Source organism: Pinus tabuliformis, chromosome 4_2, assembly GCF_031772625.1.
Source record: "Pinus tabuliformis cultivar Carrire ecotype Pingquan chromosome 4_2, CPIR1, whole genome shotgun sequence".
Lineage (NCBI taxonomy): Eukaryota > Viridiplantae > Streptophyta > Pinopsida > Pinales > Pinaceae > Pinus > Pinus tabuliformis.
Genome location: NC_142304.1, coordinates 1,067,638,704 through 1,067,648,503, shown reverse-complemented (window position 1 = coordinate 1,067,648,503; position 9,800 = coordinate 1,067,638,704). Strand labels below are relative to the sequence as shown.

Below are 9,800 nucleotides of genomic sequence, written 5' to 3'. Positions count from 1 at the left end.
TTTTCAGAGAATCTTTTGTGCAAAGCAAACCCAAATTTATGGATTGATTGAGGCAATAGAGATCCTTCTTTGCTTGAGTGCTCATACTAGCCCCTCTCAATAAACTCTTGTCCACCACTTCCCCTAGTTGATTTGAAAAACTGCTACCCACCCACTTTTGCAAGGTCCTTCTTTCCGCAAACATGTTGTGGGTAGGCTTCTTTCTAGTAAGCATCTCCAACAACACTATACCATAGCTATAAACATCACCTTTTGTTGCGACATATCCACCTAATCCATATTCTGCATACATACATTCTTACATAAGGTTTGTAAATCAAAGTATATAATAAAAATATGAAAGTCATATCATTGTCTGAAATCCATATAGTTCAAATAATACCTGGAGGAATGTAACCCATAGATACCTTAAGTGCAAGCTTAGAAGTGAAATTTGAATCCTCATAATTTGTAAAACATATTGTTGCAATCCCAAAGTCTATTACATATGCTGTCATATCTTCACCAAGAAGCACATTGCCTGGTTTCAAATCACAATGGATCACTTGAATGAAACAATGGTGATGCAGATATGTCATGCCTTGTGCAATGTCTATTGCTATATTCAATCTTTGAATCAATGTCAAACCACTTTCTACTTCACCATCAGGATATAACCACTTATCTAAACTTCCATTTGGCATAAATGGAAATATCAAAGCTTTTATTTGGAGGTCTGAAAAAGATGTTATGACTCTAATCACATTTCGGTGCCTAACTCTGCCCAAAACTTTGCACTCCTTTTTTAAACTTTTGTTAGCCCCTTTATTTTCCAAATTGAGAAGCTTGATAGCAATGACCGTGCCATCATTCAGAACCCCTTTGTACACTTTCCCAAAAGCACCCACTCCTAAAATGTTGGCATCACTAAACCCATTTGTTGCAGCGATGAGCTCTCCATAGGAAATTCTTTGATGCCCCATGTTTAATGATGTTCCAACCTCTATAGGAATATTCCTCTTGTCATTTAGTCTACACAAGATTCCTATAACTAAACATGATACCATAGTGAGTACAACTACAACAATAAACATGACAACTTTTCTCAAATGAGGAACACTTTTATGGTTGTGAGTAGAGCACAAAGACAAATTTACCCAAGGTCCATGGAGACCAGGATTTCCCATAAATGATGTGGCACTAAGATTTTTGAAAACTCCAACTTTTGGGACTTCTCCTAACAAGTTGTTGAAAGAGAAATTCAATAATTAGTTAGTCGATTTGCAGAAATATCTATAGCTTGAAGCATAGTCATCTTACTTAGTTCCAAAGGCAAGCAACCCTCTAATAAATTGTTTGAAAAGTTGAAGTAGAAAGCTAAATTTGTGATACTTGCAACAGTTGGAGGTATCTCCCTGCTAAGCCTATTGTATGAAAAATCTAGCATTAATAAGTTTATGCATTCCCCTATATTTTTTGGTATTTTACATGATAACCTATTCCTATGAAAATCTAAATACCTTAGTTGCTGAAGTTTAGCAATAAAATCAGAAATCCTTCCTAAGAGATTATTGTTATTGATATTTAGAAGCCCTAACCTTTTGAGTTTCCCGATTTCCATTGGAATGCTTCCTTCTAGATTATTGTTTCCCATACGTAACCTTTCCAAGTTTTGAAGGTTTTTTAGTGTAGTTGGGATTGCCCCCGTGAAAGAATTACCATCTAAAGAAATATATGTCAAGTTAGTTAAGTTACCAATCTTTGGAGGTATTTCTGCGCCGAATCCATTGTTTTCCAAGTCTAAGTAGTATATTCCTTTAGAGAGGTAGCCTATTGAAAAGGGCAAACATCCAGTGAGATGATTATGGCTTAAATCTAGTAGTTCTAGGGTAGAACAGTTAGTAAGCGTAGTAAAAATCGACAAGTGTGTAGTGTTGTTGCTAACCAGTTGATTGGCACCTAATTCGAGCATTTGGAGCTGCGTCAACTTACCAAACTCCATGGACACTTTTCCGTAGAGCTGGTTATTTGATAAGTCTATCCGGTGAAGGTTCATACAATTGAATAGGGCAGTAGGAATGCTGCCACTCAACTGATTCATATCCAGATGTAGTTCAGTCAACAGTGTGTTCTTGCTACACAACTTCATGGGAATGTGACCAGTCAACTGGTTACTATTGATATCCAATATTTAAAGATTGGTGAAGTTAGAAAAGGAGGATGGAATTTGTCTTATGAGGTGGTTACTGGCAAAATATATGTAGGTCACCTGGTTTGGCATACCCCATTCAGAAGGAATAGTCCTGTGGATTTTATTGGTAGACAGGTCTATATGGTGCAAAGAGGATATGTTTCCCAAGCACGCTGGTATGGTTCCCATCAAATTGTTAACTCCTAAGGCAAGGGTTTCTAACTTGGGGAGAACACATAGTTCTGACGGAATATTTCCTGAAAAATTGTTATAGCCCAAAGAGTGTTGGGAATAATGCTTAATTAGTTATGTAAATTTCTATTTTGTGTTCTCTGCAAAATTAAGGCAGCAAATTGTTAGGGTGGTAAAGCGCTAGAAATTAGCTGTAATGCTAGTAGATTTGTTTCAGAGTTGATTTTAGTAATAATTTTACTATATAAGAATGTAGTTAATGGTTCAATTAATATATGATATTTGCAGCAGTTTTTAGCTCACACAGTAACTGTGTTTTATTTGTTTTATATGTATTTTTCTTCATAGTATTGTTGGCTTATCAGTTGGCTGGAAATAAGTCATTTCATATTCTACAAGTGGTATCAGAGCAGGTAAAATTGTTTTGGGTTAAAGTTGTATTGTTGGAATTTCGCCAAAGTTAATCATGTCGAATTCTAACCAGATGCTAGTTCCAGAATTTGATGGGAATGATTATGATTATTGGTACAATAAGATGCTAGCCTTTTTTATTGGAAAAGATTTGTGGGAGATTGTTGAATCAGGATATGAAGAGCCATCTGATTGGAATGCCCTTACAGCCAATGAAAGAACAACAAGAAAGGAAGCAAGGAAGAAGAATGCTCAAGATTTGTTTCACATTCAGATAGCTCTTGATAAGAGCTTATTTCCAAGAATATCAGGAGCAAAAACTGCCAAAGCTGTCTGGGAGACTCTACAAGAAGCTTACCAAGGTAGTGATCAAGTTAAGGTGGTCAAGCTTCAGACATTGAAGCAAGAGTTCGAGAATTTGAAGATGCAAGAAGCTGAAAGTGTGAGTGACTATTGTGTGAGAGTCAAAGATGTGGTCAATAAAATGGCTACACTTGGAGAAATTGTAAGTAATGAAGTTTTAATTAAAAAAGTATTGAGATCTTTAACACATAGATGGAATCATGTTGCAATAATCATGGAAGAAAGTAAGGATTTGACAAAACTACAGTTTGATGAATTGGTTGGATCTTTGATGTCTCATGAAGAAAGATTGAAGGAAACTTTTGAAGGTGTAGAGAAAGCTTTTTCCTCTAAATTACAAATTACAAAGAATGAAGATGCAAGTAGCAGCAGTACCAAAAGCAATCAAGGTCAAGGTAAATGGCAAAGCCAAAATTATTCAAGAGGTAGAGGAAGAGGTGGCTCAAGTGGAAGAGGTAGAGGTAGATTTGATAAGAGAAATGTTCAATGTTACTATTGTAACAGGTATGGCCACTTTGAAAGAGAATGCAGATTGAAAGAAGGTAAAAATGCTAATTATGCTCAAGAAAGTGGTGAGTATCCTCCAGATCACTTATTTTTATCCTATGCCAAAGACGAAAATACCAGTAAAGATGTTTGGTACCTAGGTTCTGGATGTTCTAACCATATGACAAGGAATGAGAAGTTGTTTTCAGCAAAGGATGGAAGTTTCAAATCCAAGATCCAGCTTGGTGATGATAAATCATTGGAGGTTGCTGCCAAAGGAGCTATGGAGGTCCAAACAAAAGAAGGTATAAAGAGTATTCATGACATTTATTATACTCCACAATTGAAGCATAATTTGTTGAGTGTTGGGTAGCTATGTGAGAAAAATTATAAAGTAGTCTTTGAAAATAAGACATGTACTATCTATGATAAGAATAAGGGAAATAGGGTGATCATTGTTGTGCCTATGACAAGAAATAGGATGTTTCCCTTGAGGTTTGATGAACATAACAACAATCTTGCAAATATGGCTTATGAGGACTCAAGTTGGTTATGGCATTTCAAGTATGGGCATTTAAATTTTTAGAGTTTGAAGTTTCTAACCTCACATGCATTAGTTTCTGGTTTGCCCAAGGTTGAAGAGCATAAGGAGGTTTGTGAAGGATGTGCTAAAGGAAAGCACGCAAGGGAAAGGTTTCCAAAGGGCAGTGCATGGAGGGCTCATCACCCACTTCAGCTTGTTCATTCAGACATATGTGGTCCTATGCAGACTAAGAATTTGGGTAAGTCATCATATTTCATCACTTTTATTGATGATTACTCATGAAATTGTTGGGTATATTTTTTGAAGGTCAAAAGTGAAGCCCTAGATACATTCAAGAAGTTCAAAGCCCTTGCAGAAAATGAGAGAGGGTGTAAGATCAAATGTTTGCGGACTGACCGTGGAGGAGAATTCTGCTCAAAAGCTTTCCAGAGTTATTGTGATATGAATGGCATCAGGAGGCAGCATACTACAGCTCAACAGAATGGCAGAGCTGAAAGAAAAAATCTTATTGTGGTTGAAATGGCAAGATGCATGCTACAAACTAAGGGATTGAGCAACTCTTATTGGGGAGATGCAGTTGCTACAGCAGTATACATCCTCAACTGTAGCCCCACCAGTGCACTCGAAAAGATGACTCCTTATGAAGCTTGGTATGGAAAAAGGCCTAATGTTAATCATTTCAAAGTTTTTGGTTGTTTGGCTTATGTGCATGTACCTGATCAAAATAGAAAAAGTTAGATGCAAAGAGTGAGTTATGTATTTTTATTGGGTATAGTGAGACAAGCAAGGCTTATAAATTGTATAATCCTCTAAATAACAAGCTTATTATCTCAAGAGATGTAATTTTTTATGAAGGGGGAGTTTATGGTCATCAAAAAGGCCATGTTGAGAAGACAAAATCTATTTTGAATGATGATATAATTGTTGATAATGATCATGAGCAACCAACTAATATTTCTGTAACTAGTGGCTTAACTCCACCAAGCATCCCTTCATCAATTTCTTCAACATCGAGTTCAAGTCCAACTTCTTCTCCAAGTTCTACAAGGAAGGTGAGAAGATTGAGTGATATTTATCAAAGGAGTGCAAATCAAGCACATGAAGAAAGCCCAATAGGTGAGATAGTCAATTTTTCTTTATTAGCCAAGGCTGAATTTGAACCATCATGTTTTGAAGATGCATGTACTAATGAGGTTTGGATGCAAGCCATGCAAGAAGAGATGGATTCCATACAAAGGAATGACACTTGGAAGTTGACAAAGCTTCCACATGACAAGAAAAAGATTGGCACCAAATGGGTCTATAAGACTAAATATAACAGTGATGGGAGTGTTGAAAGACACAAAGCAAGATTAGTTGCTAAAGGATTCACACAAAAGTATGGAATTGATTATGAAGAGACATTTGCACCAGTAGCAAGATAGGAGACCATTAGAATGTTGATTTCATTAGCAGCTCAGAAAAAGTGGAGCATACATCATATGGACGTGAAAAGTGCCTTCTTGAATGGGTACTTAGAAGAGGAAGTATATGTGGAGCAGCCACAAGGCTTTGAAGTGGAAGGAAAGGAGAATAATGTCTACAAGTTGAAGAAGGCTTTGTATGGTCTCAAGCAAGCACCAAGAGCGTGGTATGCAAGGATTGATGGATACTTTCAAGAAAATGGCTTCCAGAGAAGTAAGAGTGATCCTACCCTTTACTACAAACAAGAAGGTATTGATATTCTAATCATAAGTTTGTATGTTGATGATCTATTGTATATGGGTAGTAGTTCTAAGATGAATGATAAATTCAAAGTTGCTATGATGAATGAATTTGAGATGAAAGATCTAGGCATCATGAAATATTTTCTAGGAATGGAGGTTTATCAAAGTAAGGATGAGATTTTCATTTGTCAGACAAAGTATGCACAGGATATGCTAAATAAATTATGTATGCTTGATTGTAATCCATCCCCTACTCCAAGCTATGTCACAGGGTTTGCCGAATTTGAAGGTTCAGGTTCGAAATTTGGCGAACCTAAAAAAAAAATTCAAATTCGTTCAGGTTCGCCGAACCTGAACGGCGAACCTGAACAAATTCGAACCTAATCCGAACCCGAACCTGAAAGCGAACCTGAACGAACATTAACGCGAATTTGAACGATTTTTTTTAGGTTCGACGGTTTTTTTTGAAGGAGAAGAGCGATGTGTATAGTTTTGGGGTAGTTTTGTTGGAGATCATTTGCGGTAGACAACCCATAGATACAAAACTATGTGGAGAGGAACTGAACCTTATTCGATGGGCAAGCAATCTGATTATCAAATACCCATTATCCATGAATTTTATTACAAGAGATTATGATTGTAGTGCATCTTTTTCTGTAGACTCAAAATAATAGTTATCCCCGTTTTAATTATAGGTCACACCGTATGTGGAGATGGATGAAAATCGTGGCAAAATAACGGAAATCATTGACAAGAGGTTGGGTATAAGTTACGACATCAAATCCATCACCGACATTGCCAAATTAGCGATTCGATGCGTTCATTCGGAACCATTGGCTAGACCACACGTTAGTGAGGTCGTCGCAGAGCTCAAGGACGCTATCAAACTTGAGGAGCGTAAGACTTCTCTAATGTCGGAGATTGATATCGAGTATGAAGATTTATCCATAGTTTCCATCGGATCCAAAGATATGGAATCTGCTGAAAGCAGCAGCTCGAAGCTAACTCCAAGACCTCAAGAAGGACGATAAAGCTCAAACTTCGTGGCTATCGATATTTGTGGAATGGTAAACAAGTCGCGTCAAGTCAAATCGATAGACGCTGAAACCGGTTTACCTGAAGTTTTAATTGGTTGCTTTGAAATCTTATATATCTGTTAATGTTACAATGGTTTTCATTCAATGAATTTCACTATTTTGAAATCTTCAATAAATTTTATTAGTTTTTATTGCGTAACGCTTTACCAGCCATTTGCTTCATTAATAAGCCATCCACTACCCAGATTTTGGGATGTGGAAGGGTAACACTATCATTAAGATTAAATATTTTATCATTTAGTTTTGATAATAACCATATTTGTTGGTTAGAAAAATATCTGTCAATTTTTTTTATGTGATTTCTACTTAAAAATTTTGCTTAATTTATTATGCATCACAAAAACTTGAATACACAAAAATAAAAATAAAAAATCATTCAATAAATTTCACTACTTAAAATCTGCAATAAACTTTATTAGTATTTATGGTATAATGCATTTATCTTGGGAGGCTTTACAAGCCATTTGCTTCATTAATAAGCCACGCACTACCCAGATTTTGGGTTGTGAAAGGATAACAATATCACTAAGATTAAATATTCCTGATAATAGGAGAATAATTAAATAAAATTAGTTGTATGGTTTATTTTGGGTGGTAAGGAAGAGTGATTCATATCATTTTTATCTAAGTTCAGTTCTCACTAAGTTATATAATGGCTTGAAGTAATATTATTAAAGATAAATAATTTTTTCAAAAATGAAGTATAGATAGGAGATGGTTGGGATGTCCGGTTAATAAAAAGTTGTAAGTCGTCCTCTCATTGTTTTTTCATGGTTAAAGGACCTAATATATTAAAACTTTGTTTATATTTTTGCACAAATATTTATGATACATTAAAAAAATATATTATATTGAAAATGGCATTTTTATATAAATTTTAATGATTATATTTCTAAGAGTATAGAAATTTATGAAGAACTTATTTATTATCTTACACTTTAATGGCTAAGATTTTATTTATTAAATTATGGTCATCTCAAATCTCATATCTAGATGTTAGAATGATTATATTATTCATGTACGTTCACTAATAAGAATTTGTCTTCATGGGTTTATGGATCGATTTTGAATTTTTTATTATTTTGTTATATATATATATATATATTGAAAAATATGTATAATCGAACCTAATGTCAAACCTGATTGGAAAATTCGAATTCGAATCAAACTTAATCGTTGTCGAATTCAAATTCGAACTCGAACCGTGTGACATAGACTCCAAGTGCTCATGGAAAGGTGTTATGTAGAGATGATGGTGCTGATTTAGTTGATGAGAAAACTTACAGAAGTATTGTCGGGAATTTGATATTTCTAACCCACACAAGGCCTGATATTACATATTCAGTTTCACTTGTTTCAAGGTATATGACAAATCCATCTAAAATACATATGAAGGCAGCCGAGAGGATTTTAAGGTATGTGAAAGGCACTCTAAATTTTGGTATTCATTACTACTAAAAGTTCAATCTTGTTGGATTTAGTGATTCAGATTGGGGAGGTAGTCTTGATGACCGTAAGTCCACATCTGGAAATTGTTTCTCTTTTGGTTCTGGTTTGATTACATAGAGCTCAAAAAAAAGCATTGTTGCCCTCTCATCCACAGAAGCAGAGTATGTTGCAGTTAAATCAGCAGGTACACAAGCTCTTTGGCTCAGAAAAATTTTGGAAGAAATTGGAGAAAAACAAATTCAAGGTACAGTGATTTATTGTGATAATAAGAAGGATATTGAATTGAAGCATATAAGTACTCAACATCAACACTAGCAGATATCTTCACCAAAGCAGTTGCAAAAGATCAATTTTTGGCATTACAAGATAAGATAGTAAATCCTCATTAATCATTAAGGGGGAGTGTTGGGAATAATGCTTAATTAGTTATGTAAATTTTTATTTTGTGTTCTCTGCAAAATTAAGGCAGCAAATCGTTAGGGTGGTAAGTGCTAGAAATTAGCTGTAATGCTAGTAGATTTATTATTTCAGAGTTGATTTTAGTAATAATTTTACTATATAAGAATGTAGTTAATAGTTTAATTAATATATGAAATTTGCAGCTGTTTTTAGCTCACACAGTAACTGTGTTTTATTTGTTTTTATTTTTTTATATGTATTTTTCTTCATAGTATTGTTGGCTTATCAGTTAGCTGTAAATAAGTCATTTCATATTCTACAAAGAGAAAATCGATAAACTGCAGCACCCACCTAGAGTGGGCGGAATAGAACCTTGGAGTTGATTAAAATATACGGAAAGCTTCTTTAAGCGAAACAAATTTCCCAATTGATAGGAAATGTGGCCATGAAAATTGTTATGGCTCAGGTCGATTATTCTAAGAAAGGAGAGATTGAAAACTGTTATGGCTCAGGTCGAGTATTTTGAGAAAGGATAGATTGCCTAGAAAAAAGAGAGATTGTACCTTGCAATTCCATGGATGAAATATTGAGTGAAACCACCTGTGTCTCCGCCGACCGCATATGACACCTCTCTACTCGCAGAACGAAACGTTCCCTTTCCACAAAGTTAACGATTGCCATGGATCGTAGGTGATTGCAGAGAGAAATACAAGGAGAGCCTCTTGATCAGAAGCGTTGTTGAGATGAGGATGCCGATTGAAGGGTGGAAGAAAAGCAATGTCCATAAAGGGTAGGGAGCATTACAGATCTGCATCTTCTACTGCTTTCGACGGAATGGGAATGGTTTCGGTTTCTTCATTCATTTATTTATAGAAGTTCACCTTCGAATTCTAACGACGGAGAAGGAAGAAATCTGTAGTAAGCGCCCATAAGGATGGGAAATACAAATTTCTGTTCAACTTTTAAAACAACTTTTGACTTTG

At 35.3% G+C, this 9,800-nt stretch overlaps 1 pseudogene; it reads right to left on the bottom strand.

Moving 5' to 3' along the window:
* Positions 1-371: 371 nt before the first annotated feature.
* On the bottom strand, positions 372-962 carry LOC149173318 (putative LRR receptor-like serine/threonine-protein kinase At3g47570 pseudogene; annotated as a pseudogene).
* Between the last annotated feature and the right edge of the window lie 8,838 nt (positions 963-9,800).